The sequence below is a fragment of the Petaurus breviceps genome, unplaced genomic scaffold (genome assembly GCF_028583685.1).
Source record: "Petaurus breviceps papuanus isolate PSGF00001 unplaced genomic scaffold, PetGlider_PUasm1.0 90903, whole genome shotgun sequence".
NCBI lineage: Eukaryota > Metazoa > Chordata > Mammalia > Diprotodontia > Petauridae > Petaurus > Petaurus breviceps.
In genome coordinates this window covers 6,056,299-6,071,138 of record NW_027187376.1, presented here as the reverse complement: position 1 = coordinate 6,071,138, position 14,840 = coordinate 6,056,299, and the positions used below count along the sequence as shown (strand labels likewise).

At 40.7% G+C, this 14,840-nt stretch overlaps 1 pseudogene; it reads right to left on the bottom strand.

Moving 5' to 3' along the window:
• Positions 1-9,915: 9,915 nt before the first annotated feature.
• Positions 9,916-11,667, bottom strand: LOC138151663 (vasodilator-stimulated phosphoprotein pseudogene; annotated as a pseudogene).
• Positions 11,668-14,840: the final 3,173 nt, after the last annotated feature.

The following is a 14,840-nucleotide window of genomic DNA, read 5'->3' as shown; positions in this document are numbered from 1 at the left end:
ATTCATTTTTACACTTTTCACTGGGCAAAAATTCTCAAGGAACCTGCAACCTTAAAGGACTGTAGTTAAAGTTTATATAAAATAAACTATAGTAAAACTTGTGCCAAATATGCTGACTAGGTGATGTGGGGCATGATCAGGGAGTGGTTAAGGAGTGGTCAGTTCCCAAAGGAACATGCACTTTTGTATCTACTGTGCAGGCGTTTTGCCCAGAGTTCACTAGGTAAAGCCCAAGGCAGGGTTGCAGGGAGGTGTGGTTTTAGGCCTGCTATGTCACTAAGTTAGTTGGTAGTCAGGACTAGCTGAGGGTTGCCCAGTCTGATACCAATCAAAGTCTTGTTCGACAAGATAGGTGGAGGGAGTTTACATATGTCTACCCTCCACGATATACATTATGAGTCCATGATGCACATAATGAAGTAGGGAGTTGGTACAGATAGTTCAGTGCCTACAGAGTATCTTTATGAGTCAGTACAGAGCCAGTGCAAACTACTAGTTCCTACAGGGAGAAAGATAAGTGTTTTGCTGGGGCCCACTCATGAGTAATTGCCAGGCATTCTGTCTTTGGAGAGAAGCTGCCAGGGATAGTGGTTTTTTAAAATTAATTAATCAATTTTTAGTTTTCAACATTCATTTCCACAAGATTTTGAGTTACAGATTTTTCTCCCTGTTTTTCCCCTACCCCCACCCCAAAATAGCAAACCTACTGAATACCCCTTCCCCCAGTCTGTTCTCTCTTATATACTCCCCCATCGCCCCCTAACTTTCTAGTAGGGCAAAATGGATTTCTATACCCCAGTGCCTATGTATCTTATTTCCCAGTTGCATATAACATGCATTAACATTTGCTTTTTGAAACTTTGAGTTCCAGAGTCTTTCCCTTTTTCCCTCCTTACCTAACCCCACTGGGAAGATGAGCAATTCAACATAGGTTTTACATATATAGTTACACAAAACATTTCCATAGTATATTGTGAAAGACTGTATTTCCCTCCATCCTGTCCTGCCACCCACTTTTTCCTATTTTCTACTTTAACCCTGTCCCTTTTCAAAAGTGTTTGCTTCTAACGACTCTCTCCCCCAATCTTTCCTCCCTTCTATTATCCCCCCTCCTATCCCTTTCCCCCCTGCTTTCCTGTAGGTTAAGATACCCAATTGAATCTGTATATTATTCCTTCCTTAAGCAAAATTCAGTGAGAGCAAGGTTGACCCATTCCCTTTCACTTTCCTGCTCTTCCCTTCCATTATAACAGCATGCTCTTGCCTCTTTTATATGAGACTATTTACCCTAATTTATCTCTCCCTTTCCCTTTCTCCCAATATATTCCTTTCTCACCTCTTAATTTTATTTTTAAGGTACCATCCCTTCATATTCAACCCATCCTATGCCCTTTGTCTATGTATACATGTACTGTAGCAGCAAGCACCCCAAGCGTCCTCAGGGTTTGCTGCCAGCACAGGTTCTTGGATCTGCTTTGTTAAAGAAAAGCAACTCAAAATGGGTTAACAAGCTTACTTTAATCAGTCAAACATATATCCTTTACCTCATTCAGGGGGAAAAGGTTAGCACCCCGAACTTCAGAATATACAGACAGAATTATCAAGACAGAAACAGATCAAGTAGACAGATTTCCAAACTGTCCAACCATTACATCCATACCAAACAACATCTGGGTTTCAAAGCCGGGGGGCTCTGGACAACGGCTTTCCAGAGTTTCATCTGATCAAATCACAGAACATTTTTCAAAGTGAGCCCCAAAACAAAGCTACACATCAGGGCTTATATAGCCTTCTCCTGGCTCAGAGAATGTAACAACCTTATTGACTCACTGCCCAATCAAAAAGTATCTACTGAAAAACAAGCCTCTTACCCCAGGCTCCAGGTGCACTTTGGCCTAAGGGCAGGGAAGATCTTAAAAATTTACATTCCCATTACATGTACACACATATGCACACACTCACATATATATTTATACACACATACACCTGCCTATACATATATATGCATATATGCATATATTCGCTTCAACTATCCTCATATTGAGAAAAGCCTCATGAGTTACAACTATTGTTTTTCCATGTAGGAATGTAAATAATTCAACTTTAATAAGTTCCTTATGATTTCTTTTTCCTGTTTACCTTCTCATACTTCTCTTCCTTCTTGTAGCTGAAAGTCAAATTTTCTGTTCAGCTCTGATTTTTTCATCAAGAATGCTTGAAAATCCTCTATTTCATTAAATGACCATATTTCCCCCTGAAACATTATACTTAGTTTTGCTGGGCAGGTTATTCTTGGTTTTAATCCTAGCTCCCTTGACCTCTTTAATATCATATTCCAAGCCCTTTGATCCCTTAACGTAGAAGCTTCTAGGTCTTGTATTATCCTGATTGTGTTTCCACAACAGTAAAATTGTTCCTTCCTAGCTGCTTGTAATATTTTTTCCTTGACCTGGGAACTTAGGAATTTGACTATGATATTCCTAGGAGTTTTCTTTTTGGGATCTTTTTCAAGAGGTGATCAGTGAATTCTTTCAATTTCTATTTTGCCCTCTGGTTCTAAAATATCAGGGCAATTTTCCTGGAAAATTTCTTGAAGGATGATTTCTAGGTTCTTTTTTGATCATGGCTTTCAGGTAGTCTAATAATTTTTAAATTATCTCTCTTGAATCTATTTTCTAGGTAATTGATTTTTCCAATGAGATATTTCACTTTGCCTTCTATTTTTTTCATTTGTTTGAATCTGTTTTATAGTATCTTGATTTCTCATAAAGTCATTAGCTTCCAGTTGTTCCACTCTAATTCTGAAGGAGTTATTCTTTTCAGTCAGTTTTTGAAATTCCTTTTCTATCTGGCAAATTTGGCTTTTTAAGGCATTTTTCTCCTCATTGGCTTTTTGGACCTCTTTTGCCATTTGAGTTAGTTTACTTGTTAAGGTGTTATTTTCTTCAGAATTTTTGGGGTCTCTTTTAGCAAGCTGTTGATGTGCTTTTCTTGATTTTCTTGCATCATGTTCATTTCTCTCCCCAGTTTTTCTTCTACTTTTCTTACTTGAGTTTCAGAATCCTTCTTGAGCTCCTCCATGGCCTATGACCAGTTCATATTTTTCTTGAAAGCTTTTGATGTAGGAGTTCTGACTTCATTGTCTTCCTCCAGTTCCAAGCTTTGTTCCTTTTTGTCCCCCAAAAAGGACTGTATGGTATGATTGTGCTTTCTCATCTTGCCAATTCCTTGACTTTTGAGCTCTTTGCCATGGTAGAACTCTGCTTCCAGAATGGAGAGAGCTTTGTCCCAAATTCGTGGGGTTTTTGAAGCTGCCTGAGCTATTAGTTGGGTGCCCTCTCTACAGCCCCCACAAGCTCTGGCTCACTGGCCAGAGATCACCCCAGGACCACCACCCAAGACTGTGATCCAGATCTAGGTGGTCAAATCAAAAGTGATTACCCTCTGAATGGTCACTTGTTACCTCTACTATCTGCAGGCCAGGAGCTCCGAAAGCAGTCAGGCAGCACCACTGTGCCTCCTCATCTTCTTGCCCTAGGATTAGAGGCCAGACCCTATTGTTCCTTCACCCTTACAACAGAGTTCCAGACTGAGCTTTTATTTTCTCTTTGGTGTTTATGGATTGAGGAGTCTGGAAACCACCATAGCTGCTGGTGATTCAGTCTCCTGAAGTCTGCTCTGGCTGGTCTGGGCACTGGTGGGGGCCGCCCTGGGGCTGGAACCATGGCTCACTGGGGACTGCACTTGGCTCTTAGAGTGCTGAGATAGACCTTTCCTGTCAGCCTGCAAGGCTGCCTTCAGTGGGAGATTTGTTTTACTCTGTCTCTTTGTGGGTTGTGTAGCTTCAAAATTTGTTTAGAGTTGTATTTTACAGTTATTGGAGATGGTTGAAGCCAGAGCCCATGCCTAGTTTGTGCTTTTACTCCGGCATCTTGGCTCTGCCCAAGGGATACTGTTTTGAGACTAGGGTGAAGTGTGATCTTGGAACTGGGGTCCAAGTACAGGCACCCAAGCTCCCTTCAGAGCCAGAGGGGACTGAACTCTGCCTGAGGCCACTTTGCCACTAAAACAAAGCAAAACAAAACCCCCCAAAGTTTTGCTTTTACCAGTTAGGCTTCTACCACTCAAACCTCTTTGTTCTTGACTCCCTTGCAGTTACATAGTGAATCACCTTTACTACTGAGGAGATTGCTTTTAAGAGTCATTCATAAAATCAGAACCAGTGTTCCTTCTGTACATTTGTGTTCTCATTAAGAACAAGCACAATTCACAGAGCAGCTGGGACCGGTCCTGGAGTTCTATCAGTGGTAAACTAACTTTTAAAGACACTATATGTCAGGAATTATGAACACTTTAAAGAAGAAAGAGAAGTCCTGGAGTAAGGTTGTACTGACTCTAGGAGAAGGGACTGTGCTAGAGTATTTAACCCAGTTTCCACTGAACTAGATTCCTGTCAGTCTGGCAACACCTTTTCAGTCGGCAGAGAAGACCACAGGGAAGCCCAGCATCCCCAAGTATTGTGAGACTCAAATGAGAGAATAGATATAAATCACTTGGCATACCTTAAAGTGATATATAAATGCCAGTTATTATTATTATTATTATTATTATTACTACTGCTATTGTTGTTATTATTAGCCTACAGTCAACTGGTCCCCAGTCTAGTGCACTCCATTTCTTGAGTCTTCTAGAACTTCTGCCAAGCTCAAAGAAGTTGAGAGACCAATAGGGTAGTGTGCTAGTAAATGTTTAATAATGGGAAATGTAGGCACAAATACTTCTCAGCTTAATCTCCTTAATTGACACTTTATTAAGCCTAGACAACCAATAAAACAATATATCAACAACATTTTAACAATTCTGGCAAGCTGGTTAGAGCTGGCACCAGTACACCTTTGTGTCTGACCAGTCCCAGCACTTATATTGCAAAACACATACTGGAACTTCTCTCTGTCCCTTACCATTTTGCTGCCTAACTCCCAAGTTTTTGAATCTCCCCTCTACTGGGGTTGTTTCTATCCCTCTAAGCACAGGAAGATTTATTGCTGTTTACATTTCCCAGAAGTCCACATAGCTAGAGTTCAGAGCAGTTCTCTGCCTTCAGGTTAGATCTTAAAAGAAAAAGACTGCTCTCTTCTGTCACCTCCTACTGCCACATTTTTTTAAAAATAAATTTGCTAAGGTGGTGTAGTAGAAACAGTCGCTTCAACATATAGTAAAAATAATTTCTTTAACACCCCTTCCACCAAAAAAAAAAGACTCTGTTACACGTTCTCCCACAAATACATATCGCTTCCAGGGGAAAGTGGGCTTGTTAAGCTTAGAGTCTTTGTGGCAAAGGGGTTATTCCTAGCTCCTAATTACTGGAAGTTCTTTTCTCCTCCATGGAATAACTTCTTTGCTGGACTCCTTTTTGAGCTGTGAATCTCTGTCCAGTCTGCCCTTGACTCCTGATGTGGATACTGCTGCCATCTCTTCCAGAGATGCTGCTAGGATGCTGCAGGAAGATGGGAAGGTCTTCAGACTTGGGAAGTTGGCAAGGTGGGAGTGTGGCATGGTGGGGACTGAGGCTGAATCCTTAGGAACTCTTTATCGCCCAAGCAATGTCTTCTCAAAGACATCCTCAAAGACTGCTCTCTCTCATCTCCCCTGCCAGCTGCTCATTGACTCTGAGTGTCTCTAGGTTCCAAACTGGCTTGATATTTCTAACATAACTAATCCCTATTTCAGTCATGACCAAGTTTCCCCAGCTTGTCTAAACATTCTTCTGGTACAGTGTACCATCCAGTATACCAGTGACTTAACTGATCAAGGTCTTTCCTGGTTAGTTGGAATGCCTTTGATTAATTTGATCCGCTCTAGAAGCAGTCTTACTGGGGTTAAGGGACAAAGGGAGGGATGGGATGATTTCATTTATTTGCTCAGTTAATCTTTCCCCTTCTCCCTCAGGTGCTCCTCCCCCACCCCCACCAGAGTGGGTGGGACCAAATGACATAGTAGCCCAGTTTGGACTTTTTTGGTGAAGCAGATTGTAGCCACATTACAGAGAGCATTAAATGACTGGCTAAAAGTTGTGGGTTTTTTTCTCTGAGGAATCCTCTGTACATTTTGTGCATTCATATGAGTAATTATGTCTTTATGCTAGAAATCCTGGTTCTACCTTATAGTTATTTTATTTAAGGCCCTCTCAGTGGCATCTTTATGTATAACAAGGAATATTAAAGTAATTTACACAATTTATTATTGCTCTAAAGCCAGAGCTGCTCATGATAGGTTTCCTGTTATATAATCAGAAAAAGAAACTATCCCATCTTTCTGGACAAGAGTACACTAGTACAATGGTGGCATTTCTTCTCCTAATTTCTCTTCTTTATATCTAAATAACTGATATAGGTAGAAAAGACAACTTACAGTTAAAAAATAAGTTTATATGGAAAAAAATCATCCACATATTTAATAGCTACAATATTAAATTAAATGTCATAACTTCATTTATTACCGTAAAGAGTAAATTATTAACCTTTATAGTATATTTTGACAATAGAATAATGACTTCAGCTTGCTGTAGAACATCTGTTATCGACTTTGTGGACTAAAAATCAATTAGAATTTAGAATTATGTTTGTATAACCTCTGAATAACAATCTCAGATGGACCAAAATTAAATGGTCTTTCTGGTGATGGTGTCCAATGATGCATTAACAGCTTGACAAATGTTCTCCTTTCTAAATTTTAGGACATAGAAATATTTGACATATCTTTCCTGATTTAGTGATTCCGTTTGATGGATACAATTTATTGTGGCAATTAAGGACTCATCTTCTAAACGAAAGAGTTGCAGCTGATGATCTCTAAGGTTTTTTCTGGCTCTAAATCCTGTGATCCAGTGAGCCTAATGATAAAGGTCATGAATTAGATTTATAGTAAAGAATGAAACTGTCTAAGGAGGGTGACTATGACTTTAAGGCCATTGAGTTTTAAGAAATTATAAAGTAAATCAGTCCTTTGAAGTTATGTTTTTTAAATCTCTAGAGATATGAATATTTCTTCTTAGGAGTTTCCTTCATAGACTTCCCATATGGAGATCAGGATAATTAGAAGTTAATGCTTCTATTTCCTTAACTGCTTAAAAAAATGGAGTATATTGATTATTGTTAACTGAGACAAGCTCTCCTCTCATCAAACAATGCATGCCAATTGTATGAAAATCGGGACCAGACCTTCTTAGTTTCTCAGTGGACCCCCAATTCAGGAGGATTTTTATGTATTAAAAGAAAACAAGTAACAGGATATAAACCAGGATATAAGATGGGATAATATGATTTCTAAGTTGGAGGAAAGGTTAGGGGCTTTTTGAGTTGGGAGGAGATGAGTGAGTTTTGAGAGTTGGGAGGGGGAAGAGGGAGAAAATGCAATTCCTTGAAATCAGAAAAAGAGGTGTCTCACTCCCACCTCCAAGAGTCTGTATTCAGTCAAAGTAATAAGGAAAAAGTAACTGATTAACTAATATGGGGCCAGTTTTCAGATAAGATATATGGGTTGCTTGAGATGTATAATTGTGAGAAAACTCCTTGCATCAGTCTTCAGATCTGACTGGGTTTCTGGTCTATATAATCTAGGTCCTGAGTGTCCCTTATAGGTGGAGGGAGTCCATCTTCCCAGCCAAGTGAGACTAGGTTCAAACAATGAAATAAAGTTTTCACACAAGACAGAAATTGGACTAGGCCCATAATGGAATAGACAGGAAGCTGAGCTAGCCTTGGAATTGAATCCCAAGAGGGAGTCAGGGTGGCTTATTTAGTAGGCTATCTCTTCATTGGAGTAATTCATAAAAAAATGTGTGGTGAATTAGGGATCAGGAAGAAGCCTTGAGGCTCCCAATAGAGACCACACCCAAAGCTAACACTGACAAATTAATCATCAGTGTTTAGATCCAGTTATTCAGCCAAACCTAAAGCTATCTAATTTTCTTCAAGTCCATGATCTCTTCAGCTTATTCACAAGAATGTCACAAGCAACTCTGTCAGATACCTTGCTGATGTCTTTGGCCTGCCCTTAATCTCTCAATCCCATAACCACATTAAAAAAAAGAATCAGTATATGTCATGATTTATTTTTTATGAATCCATACTTAGTGCCCACTGTTTTCCTTCTTTAATGGCTCACAAACCACTGCTTTCTATTACCATCTGTGATTTTACCAGGAAAAACTTCTTAGATCCCTGGACTGAAGTCTGAAAAATCTGCTTTCTTTTTTTGAATTAAAAAAAAACAACAGCAAATAAATATTTGTTAAGTAGCTACTATTTGCCGGGAACTGGAACATCATTTGCCTGTCTCCTGTCACAAAGGTCATAGCTGTAATGTACCCTGGGAATCAGATAGTTCTGCCTATACTTGAGTTAGAATCCTTTCAGCAACACTTTTACAAGTGGTCATTTGAACCTCCTCTTGAAGATCTTCACTTATTAGGAACTCCCCATCTCCCAGTCTATTTTTGTGGGCCTCTAAATTTTAGGAAGTTTTATTTATATGGAAACAAAGCATACCAAGTTCTTAGTTTTTTCTTCTGGAGCCAAGCACAAGCCTGATACCCCTTTATGCTAGCCCTTCAAATAAGTGAAAACAACTATTACTCAGTTTCCTCTAAGGCTTCTTGTCTCCATGGTAAACATATCCACTTCTCCAATGACGTGATTTCCAGTATCTTCACCATCCTGGCCACTCTGCACCAGCTTATCAATGATCTTCCTATAACATCATTCCCAGAAATAGTAATCACTGTGGAAGAGTACAGCAGAACAGTGACTTCCCTTGTCTGCATATATGAGAATGGACGGGCCTGGAGGACAGAGACCACTCCACTTTTGTTGATCTATGCCTACCACCCTGCGTGCTGCCCTAAATACTTTAAACACGTTTGTGATTGGTCATTTAAAGAATCTAGGCCACCTTGCCTAATGGCAGAGGCAAAGCTCTAAGTTAAAACACAGGCTGCAGGATCTGAAAGGCCTTGCAAGCTGTGGTAGATCACCTAAAGTGCCCCCTGGTTTTAGGTTATGAACTGAACAGCCAGGATGGGCACTTGCTTGCCAGTATATGTGCTCTGGTCCACAGATGATCATCCTAGTCACTTATAAACAACAGTGCACCCTACTTACTCACTCCCCCCATTAGCTGTCCCATGCTCAGCTTTACCTCTCTGTCACATGTGGATTTTTAGAGATATATTTTTTTTAATTTTGTTAAGTATTCTACAATTACATTGTTTAAAGTTTTAAACATTTATTTTTTTTTAATTTGAGTTCAGATTCTCTTGCTCCCTCTTCCTCTCTCCCTTGAGAAGGAAAGCAATTTGATATCAGTTATAGATCATATGTGGATTTTTAAGAAAAATCATACCCAGGAAAATGCCTAGATAATGAGAGGGAGAGAAGCTCTGAGCTGATTTTCATTTTATGTCTTTTCCTGTTCATTTAAAATATAAGTTCTCACAGTCACCTTCCCCCTATCATGACTTATGTTGGGTATACTCCCTCCCCCAGTCTCTTCATCTATATATTTAGTCACAGCCATCTTCCCAGCCTTCACTGTCTCTATACAAGGTTCAGTCAAGGAGGAAATTAGTACAGCAGTCAGTAGGGTAGTGTTGTTTTTCTTTATCTTATTGCAGTCATTCTGCATACTTTAAAAACATTCAGAATGAGGTCATATTAATTCCTGTTTTCTGAATTCCTCATAATCGTAATTTCTTATGACACAATACTATCCCATTAAAATAATGTAATATAATTTATTCATGCATTTTCCAATTGATGTGTACTTATTTGTTTCCTGTGTTTTGCTACCATAAAACATGCTACTATGAAAATTTGGGTTTGCATGGGCCCTTCTTTCTGACTTTTTTTTTCCAAAAAATGTTACAGTATTTTATAGAATCATAGAATCTTAATTCCTTATAGAAAAGGGGTAAGGGGAATATTTTGAGGGAAAGGGGAAAAGGGAGTTCCCTGCAGTGGGGAGAGGTCCTGGTTCCCTATACCCCCTGGAAGAACCACCAGAGGGTCACAGCTAGAATTACAGCATTTAAGACTGCCAAAACCCCACCCTTATCAAAACAAATAAAATCCCCCTTTCCCTCCCAAACAAATATATATATATATATATATATTTTTTTTTTCTTAAAAAAATTGAAGGCTTCTAAGGATTAAAGTGAACATTGGGCCCTCGAGGGGCTCCAGGAAGGGGAGACATGATCTCCCCTTTCTTCTTTCCTTCGTGGAGCTGATTGATACGTCCCAAGCAGAGGAAGGAGCCCCAAGGGGATGAAAGGAGGAATGGACCAAGGACAGAAGGGGCAGGTGGAGCCCCCTGCCTCAAATCTGCATGCCAGGAGGGAGTGGCAGGGCTGGGCTGCCACCTCCTTGGGGTCTTCCAAGGGGGCCAAAGGCCAGGCTGTGGAGGAGGCTTCTCCGGCTTATCCCAAAGTTCAAGGCAGGAGGAATTGGGGGAGGGCTCGGTTCCCAAGTTCTTCTGGTCACGGAGAGCTCCGTTTCTGGAGCTCCTGGACAAAAGCTTCTATTATCTCTTCTTTCACTTTCTGGAGCTCCTTCCGCACCTCCTCCAGCAGTTCCTGTTTGATTCTGTCTAAGTCAGACTCCTCGTGGGTGCTGGGAGTCGAGGTAGGAGTCTGACAGCTCATTGCTGATGTGGAAGAGTTTATCCTAGGCAGGGTTGTGCTATTCTTCTCCCAAGGGCTCCGAATAGGCTCGTTCTGCATGGGAACTCTTGTTTCAGCTTCTTCCTGGTTGGTAGGTTCGCCCTTGGCTGGGGGCTTCTCCCCAGTCAACGTCGCTTTCCTCCTCTGGCCAGAATGGCGCTCATTTCTTCCACTAGCCCTCCCCCGGTGCTGCGAGTACTCTCAGCCTTTGGGGCAGGAGGTGGCCCCGAGGACTCATCCTTGCCGACTTTCCTGAGTTTGGCTCCCTCGAGGGCTGCAGCCAGGCCTGTGGCACTCCCACCTTGGGCAGACGTCAGTGGGGGTGCTGGGGGTGGGCCTCCCCCGCCACCTAGGACCGGAGGCCCTGCTCCTGAGGGGGGCAGCCCAGGGGGTGGGAGTGTGCCAGGGGGAGGAGGGGGCCCTGGAGGGTTGGGGCCCCCCCAGCTGGGGCAGCCGCTAGGGCTCCTGCACTGGAGACCCGGCGCTCTCTTTCCACCTGTGCCAGGTGTTCTGGCTGTTGCCTTCTCTATTGCTCTACCTCTTCTGGTGAGGGTCCATTCTGGATAGACCAGGATGTAGGGGGAGGGGGTGATGGCCCACCTCCTTCTAAGGCTTCCAGGGCATCAGCCATCCCTGCTGCAAACTGGGCTGCATCTACTTTGCTGCCAAAGTTGAGGCGCCAGGTCTGGCGGGCATCCAGCCACCGGTGGAAATTGGGAGTGTCCCGGTTGTACTTGACACCCCGGACAATGGCACAGTTAATGACAACCTGTTGATCTGGTTGCATCTTCTGGCCCACGACTCAGAAGGCATTGGTGGTTGGATTGTGGTAGATCTGGACTCTGCTCAAGGCCTGGGGCCCAGTCCCAGCCAGGAGCCACTTTTTTGTGGATGTTGTCATAAACCATCACTGTGGTCCTGCTGGAGCAGAGCACGTTCTCACTCATGGCGGAGCTCTCGGCGGGCTGGGCCGCACTGGGCTCCTGGGCTCTAGGGTGCACCCGGAGGCTCCGGGGAAGGGGCAGAGGAGGGGGGCCCGCATCACTAGTCCCTTCTTTCTGACTTTTATCTCTTTTTAAGGTATATTCCTAGTTTAAATCCTATATGGGATTAATAGATGAAAGGGTATAAACAATTTAGTGACTGTTCTTTGGTAATTCCAAATTATTTTCCAAAATGGTTGACATGATTTGTAGCTTTATTAATATTATTTTAGTAGGCCTGTATACCTATAGACCCTCAATCATGTACTATTTCTGCCATTTTCCTCCTTTTCAAGGTATGAGATAAAATTTTAGAATTGCTTTAAGTTGTATTTATCTTATTATTAATGATTTGTAGCATTTTATATGATTGTTGGTGCTTTTCAATTCTTTTGATAATTGTACTTATTGCTTAACTACTTATTTATTGGAGAATGGCTCTTGTTCTTATTTATTTGTAATTATTTATAATTCCTTATTGTTACTTTTCAAGGACAACAGAAGGTAAAAGAGTTAGGAAGGTCCAATATATTCATGGAAGCTCGGGCAATAGTTAGGAGAGAAGACAATCTCAAAGACTTAATGCTTTTGCCAAGGGTGGCAGTAAGCTACAAGTCAGACCCACACATAATCCCAGCCCCTTTTATATCAATTCAGAATGTCTTCTTAAAAAGGGCCTTTTAGGGCTCTTCTTCATAGTCATTTTTTTTTGAAGATTTAAATGCTTGTCTAGTGCCTGTGGTCCCAGTCCTCCTAACCTTTATTTTCCAGTGGAGATTTGCTTTGGTTAGCATCTGTAGCTAACATCTGGGATAGATTTTTGGTTTCAAAATGAACAGTTTTGGAAATAGACTATGTCCTACACACAAATTGAACAGGAAAGAGAAGGTGAGATAGAAGGATATCAGGGAAAAGACAAAACTCTGTCTTCAGTACTTGGTAGAGTTAGTGTTTTCCATTTACAAAGAAATTTCAAGACAACTAGAAAATATGAAAGTTAATGAAGCAAAGATGTAGGGCAGGTCTTGAAGGGCACACATGTTGAAGACCATGATAAGGAAGATCTGAAGAGAGAAAAGTAACTGTTATAAGCATTTTCTAATAATATCTTTAGAGGATTTATTAGTCCTTAGTCCTCTTCAAGAATGAAGGACGCACAACAATCACAGTAACTAAGAAATGGAGTTTAGTGGTAATGAATCAAGAAAGTATAGGATCCATGCATATTACAAAGTGAAAGAGGAGACATGTTACAAGGCATGTTACATTGGTAAAACATTCTGCTATGACTTTGCAATATTCCTCCAGATTAATTGTAGCTTGTAAAAGTATGTCTTACAAAGAACTTTTCCCCAAGTCATGCATATATAAATACACACATATCTTCCATAGGATTATCTGTAATCTGTGAAATCATTCAAACTGATATAAGAAAGGTTATTACCTGCTTCAATAATATGGAAAGAACCTTATAAATATCATGCTATTCTCATGGAGGAGATGGAGAGAGGTAGAGTAGGGCATGATATAATTTGATATATTCAGAAATAGTTGTAAGACTAGATTCAAATAATATTCATTCACAATTCTGTGTCATTATGTCAGGAGTCTCCAGTAGAGGGTCATGAGGATCTGCATTTGGCCTTTAGATATTCAACATTTTTATAAATGACTTGATTAAAGGCAATAGATGGCACGCTCATCAGATTTTCAGTTGGTTCTTTGCTGGAAGGGATAGCTAATGCACTACATGACAGAGCCAGGATCCTAAAATATCTTGACAAATAAGAGCAATGAGAAAGAATATTGAATCTAATCAAATGAAATTTGATGGGTATAAACATAAGTTGTACGCTTGAGTTAAAACAGCTTTACAGATGGGAGCGTCATGGTTATACAGCAGTTATTCTGAAGAAGATCTGGAAGTTTGGGTGTACTGAATGCTAAATCAACATCAGTCTTCATTGCAATGTGGAATAATAAAAGCTAATGTGGTTGTATGAGGAGAGGCAAAGCTTCCAAAAATAAGAGTAGATTGCTCCTCTGCCTCAGTCAGAACACATTGAGAATATTGTGTTGTGTTTTGTCTTCTGTGGTTCAAGAAGAATGTTGATAAGCCACAGAATTCCCAGAGGAGGGCAAACAAGATGGTGAAAGGCTGCGTGTCCATGGTGTATGAGCAGTAAGAAACTGAGAATATGTACTACTCATAATAGTGATGATAATAATAAGAACTGCCATTTGTATAGCACTTACTATGTTTCAGGCACTGGACTAAATCAGCACTTTATAATTATCATCTCATTTAATCCTCACAGCAATTCTGGGAGGTAAGTGCTATTATTATCTCCATTCTACAGAAGAAGACACTGAGGCAGACAGAGGTTAAATGAGTAGTCAAGGCTCTCACATGGCTTGGATGTGAACTCAGGTCTTCCTGATTCTAGGCCTAGTGCTCTGTGCCAAAAGCTGTTTAGCCTAGAAAAGAGAAGATTAAAGGGGCATCTGATCACCATCTTTAAGTGATTCAAGGATTATCTTATGAAAGAGGTATTAGATTTGCTCTCTTTGGCCTCAGAGGGCAGAACAAGGAGCAATGGTTAGAATTTCAAAGAAAATTCATCTTGTCCCGGGCAAGTAGAATAAGTTCTGTCTTGAGATATTGTGGGTTTCCTGTTGCCACTGGTTTTCATGCTAGATGAGCAGTCAGTCAAAAAGCATTTATTAAGCGTCTGCTCTGATAGGCAGGCACTGTGCAAAGTACTGGGGATATGAAGAAATGTTACATACCTGACTATAGCCAAAATACTATTGAAGTGATTTCTTTCAGGTGCCACCTGGACTTGATGGCCACTTAGGTTCTTTTCCCAGGCTAAGGCCCTGTAATTCTATTATATTTTAAAATGTTATGCAAATATCATTTGTTCTTACATACTTGGAACTGTAGATTACAAGGTCATACAATCAATCCATCAATCAGTCAATAAAATGTATTAAAGATCATAGGTTGTTGAGTTAAAAAAGACCACAGGGGCCAACTAAGTTAACCCTTTCATGGTACAGATGAGGAAACAAGGAAAGCAACTTATTCAAGGTTAAGCAGGAAGTGCCAGAGGTAGGATATGGATCCAGGTCAT